General features: G+C 34.6%; 1 protein-coding gene across 2 annotated transcripts in view; it reads left to right on the top strand.

Moving 5' to 3' along the window:
• The window catches only part of LOC125032674 (E3 ubiquitin-protein ligase RNF19B-like), a 20,037-nt gene that overhangs the window by 55 nt on the left and 14,982 nt on the right, over window positions 1-5,000 (top strand). The window contains exon 1 of one of the 2 annotated variants that reach the window (XM_047623928.1): window positions 1-77. This exon is cut by the window's left edge and continues 55 nt beyond it. The gene's annotated coding sequence lies outside the window, so the exon portion shown is untranslated. Of the gene's footprint in view, window positions 78-130; window positions 274-5,000 lie in introns of those variants that run through there. The other variant, XM_047623929.1, reaches the window with a different exon arrangement.

Raw genomic sequence — 5,000 nt, 5'->3', positions numbered from 1 at the left:
TGTTGTACGTAAAAGAGGTTGCTCTCCGGAATAAGGGAATTCTTACTCGTTAAACATCCCCTATTCAACTTCTAAATGTGAGTACAGGGTCGGCCAGCACTCGGTGTTTTTCCCTAAGTCCATGAGAAGGGACTAGAGTGGAACTAGGCCGGGAAATACGTCTTAAATAAGTGAGTTTGTTTGGCCTTGACAGATGTCCCAAGAAATTTTATTCGAAGAAAAAGGATTTTTTAAACCTAATTTTTGCAGGCTGAACCTTCCACCTTTCCCGAGGTAAGTGAGCGAAGTTTCAAACGTGTGAAATATATGCAGAAAGGAAAAAAAGTTGGAAAAAAGTGGTTTTTGAAAGCTCCAAGGCCATTTATGGACGAGGAAGAGAGAGAATGAGTAAGTGATGTTCTTGCGAGATGTTATTGTTATTGTTGTTTAATTAGTTGTTTCCTCCCTGCCGGTATGGTGGTGTTAGTCATTCGGTTTTTGTTATTTTGGGGTATTTTGGGGTTTTATAATACGCTGAGGGCTGATATTATTTCGTCATGATATCGAGATATTCAAGTTATTTCTCATCTTTAAAAAATGTTTTGAAGCTGATTCTCGGTATTAAAAGTATTCTACAAAGTTTTTCCATTACGTTTTTGGTATTTTTCTACTTCAATTTGCTGCATTTTGTAAAGAATGTTGATGATTTGTGATTTACTTTCTCTTTTTAAGTACTTTGAGTTAAATAAAAAATACATACATACAGGGCACACAAAAGTAAATTGTTAATAAGATAATTGTTTAGACGATACCAGCACATCTGCCACTGGCTCCTTGCTTCCACAGTTGTTAGCACTCATGCCAAGCCTGCAAAACGCCCTGATATATATTTTGACAAGGTAAAGCTCACTCGAAGAGACCACATTACTATTTTATCGTAAAATAAGAAATCAGTCTAAGGTTTAACTTGCCAGATTACGTGTATTGTAGGTTTATTGGCCTTTGCTGGTGCCTGAGGTGTGGAAGCGCTGGTATATTGTTGACACTGTGTCACTGTCGAGTTGAATTTTAGATTTCGTACATCATAGCTGTTTCTAGTGGATAGAACACAGCTAATGGAATTATGAGCCAGTAATGCATGTTCTGAGGCTATGGAGCAGAAGAAATTTAGTGGTTATTAAGTTTCAATAGCTTAGGATGGTTGTAATTTGTGTTGTGTTGGATGTTGTGTGATTTTATTATTTATTAGACTGTTGGTGTAGTGACAGCAGGCTTGTATGTAAAATTTTGACTCTGATAGTAAACTTTTTCCCTCTGACAAGACTTTCACGGACGAGAGTTTGGATATCCTGAGTAGTGTGATGTAATTAGAGTGAATCTAGGGTTTGTTTTCCCCATCCCTCTCTGATCCAACAGGTTAGGGGTACTCATAGTGAATTGTAGTTTTGGGTTGGGGAGGGGCATGCATTATAGAGCATGATTGACTTTTGCCAAATTTTAGATAAAATGTATATTTATTACAGTTTATGGTAAAACTTTATAGTACAGATGCACTCACCAGAAACTAGTCCCCAACTCCATATCACAAAATCTGTTTAACAGTCTAAGTTGCCAAGACAGGGCATGCCCATTAAGTACTGCCAGAGGGAAGGATTAAGGGGCAATGTTCTAAAGAATATCAGAAAAACATTGAAAATCTAGTAAATGTCCCAAAACCTTTGTCGAGGCTCCTTGTTTACATAGGCGCCTGCTAACAGGCACATAATAGCAAGTTATGGAAGAAAAAAAACACATTTTTTACAAATAATTTCATCCCTGGCAGAGGGAGGTGGGACCAGGTCACACATGTATGCTAACAATTATTAATTTGTTCCATCTTATACATGATTTAGATGTATACTAATATTTATTATTTTGTGAAGTTGGTGTGAGATATTGGGCTCTATCTTTCTTTATTACTCATAGCTTCTTTTTTTTTCTTTTTTTCAGTTTCAAGGTAGCTTTATTACCCTTAGCTTTTCTTCCCTTCCTTACACTAAGGAGATCTCGTCCTATATTTCATTTGACTTTAAGGTTAATGTTACTGAGCGCGACAGACAAAGATAGAGGGAAATGGACACTATCATCTTATAGTGCATATAAAAAGTCTTATGCAACACAGACACATCTGCATCAGCCTCATATTTACCGAGAAATGACGAAAATATCCTCTGAATGTCATTGCTTAGACTTCACAACACCCTCACATAGAGTTCTTAATGTTGTGTTTTCTGTAAGTTGAAGTATGAAGTGCTAATAAAGGAATAAATATAAAGTAGAAAAGGTTAGGTTTGGATTTTGGAATCACATGATACCCTAGTTTTTGAATTTCATCTCTGGCGGGTTTACTGAAGTTGCTTTGCATGATATGAACTTATTCACACTTATCTTGATGTGACAGATGATAACCGGTGCCAAAATCTTTAGATGCTTGTATCTGAAAACTATGTGTACGTTGATTAGTTCTCCTTCTCACAGATGTTTGGACCAATTTACAGAATCAATATATCACCTGAAAGTTTGGACAAAAGACCACAACTTCAAACAGGGATATGTCTCAGAACTAACAATATCTAATAGATATTGCTTATAAAATTTTTAAATTTTCATGAAAAAAAAAATTCTCAATAATTAACATAGAACTAATATCTCATTTGACATTTTAGAGTTAGTTGTCCCCAACATGGTGTTCAAAAGACATTGAGAAGTTAATGATGGTGTCTGAGTAGCCTTTCTTATACTGGCTTTATTTTTATGTGTTTAACTCTGAAGGGTTATAACGGGTAACCTTATAGGTCTGAAGATATAAAACTTTGAAAGACCATCAAACTTATGTATAACATGAGATAATTTCATTTCCATTGACCAAAAATTACCTCAATTTGCATAGCATGATAAAGCTGATATTCAGGAGCACTAAATGGACTGAGTCTGTAAGCGGTACTTTCTGTGAATTTTTTCTTTTATTTGTGCCAGTACTGTTCATGTCTGTTCATGAAAGATGGAATAATGCAATGCCGCATTGATATAGTTGTATAACAACTCTTCCTGACCAGGTGGCCTCAAACCTAGGTCACTGGTATGAAACTGGAGGGCCAGTATTAAGCCAACCATACCACACAACCCACTAAAGGGAGTGTGCAACCAGGATCTAACTAGCTCCATAGACATTACCTATCTACTCATACATAAGTAATGATAAAGAGGTTTTACACACACTCCCCATGGGCAGTCAGTGGAAATTGATTTAGAAATTTGAAACCAAAGTCAGATGTACTGAGGTGTGTGTGTGTGTGTATATATATATATATATATATATATATATATATATATATATATATATATATATATATATATATTATGTATGTATATATATATATGAAAGATGGAATAATGCAAAGCTGCATTGATGGAGATATACTGGCCCTCTGGTTTCATATCTGGAGTGACCTAGGTTTGAGGGTTGTTATATATCTATATCGTTGTGGCTTTGCGTTATTCAGTCTTTCATATATTCATATCTCATTGTAAGCTCTCATTTCATCTTTCAGTTAAGTAATTCAGTTATATTTACTTAGTTTTGTGAAGGAATCACTTTGGAAGACTCCTATAACTATAAGAATCTTGTGTTATTAAAAATAAAGGCCATAATTTTCCTTCTTAATGTTACAGGATTGATTATTTTTCTTTTAGCTTCCAGAATGTCTGTAATTGTAAGAGGCTTGTTGGAAATTTACATTTTTCATATACAAAATTTTAAAGAAAGATGTACAAAATAAAGATTTTGATGATAACTTATTTATAAGATATATTCTGGATGGAGAGCTGGCAGTTAGGCGTGTGAATCATGAGCAGCACAATGTGTAACATTGATTTATTTAGTTCTTCTATTTTAAACTTCAGCAAAGAAAACTTCACAAATAATATTTTACAGTAAATGTTGCAATTGATATTGTAGTGCTTCTTGTATGATTCAGGGGTTTTCCATGCAATGCTTCAGTTCATATTGTAAATAGTTGCGCCATGATAAAAATATTGCACCATGATAAAAATATATGCTTGGACAAGCATGCTTTGATGGGAAGGGAACCATGTTATAAAGAAAGTAAAAGTGTGTGGTACCTCTTTGTGGCATGAATTACTTCTTTATTGATAACTGTGTGTGATAGTAGGTACTCACATTATTTTAACATTTAATTGTTGCAGATTACACACTGTAGTATTAGATGTAAGAACAAATCCTTTTTAATTCAACAGAAATAGTTTTTCTCATCCCATAATGAACCACAAATACCGGTGCTGCACACAGTCATTTGCTTGACTCCAACACTAGGAGGAAGGAAAATGCATTTTCAGTTCTCTCTCCGTGTTTTTGGCCGTGGTTTATACGAACTCTCAGTAAATCAGGCTAAAACAAGATCTTAAGCCCACATAGAGGGACTGCACCTCTCAGTGACTGCAGTTATGCCTAAACAATTGAACAAATCTTTGGGGCACTCAATACAATGCAGTCTCAACAGCATGTAGGATGCAGGCTTGTAACCTGGCATATAGTTTCATATAGCAAGAATAGATGCCATCCAGTGTGAATTGGATAAATAGGTATTTCATTTTCTTTTTGCATATTAGTGTTTGAGGGGTTTTCTTTCTTTCTTTCTTTCTTTCTTTCTTTCTTTTTTGTAGGAGACCTATATAGGTACTAGTATGCATCCTATGAGGTAACGTTGTTGGTTTCTTAACTTGTAATAAAAGCCTTTTGGTATTTTAGTCAGTAATATCTTTATATTTCAAAGCTTGCAAGGCTGCATATTTATTTTTGTATGTGGAAGGGATGTGTGTTTGATAATGTGTGACTTTTTGTCTCCCAGTATTACTTTATTGTATAGTGTTATCAGACTTTTTTTATGTCTATATTTACAATATATGACTGAGAAATATATTAAGTTTAATCTACTACTTTAAAAAGCACAATTTGAAACATA

This window comes from Penaeus chinensis, chromosome 15 (assembly GCF_019202785.1).
Source record: "Penaeus chinensis breed Huanghai No. 1 chromosome 15, ASM1920278v2, whole genome shotgun sequence".
Taxonomy (NCBI): domain Eukaryota; kingdom Metazoa; phylum Arthropoda; class Malacostraca; order Decapoda; family Penaeidae; genus Penaeus; species Penaeus chinensis.
This window is presented reverse-complemented; position numbering and strand designations above follow the sequence as displayed.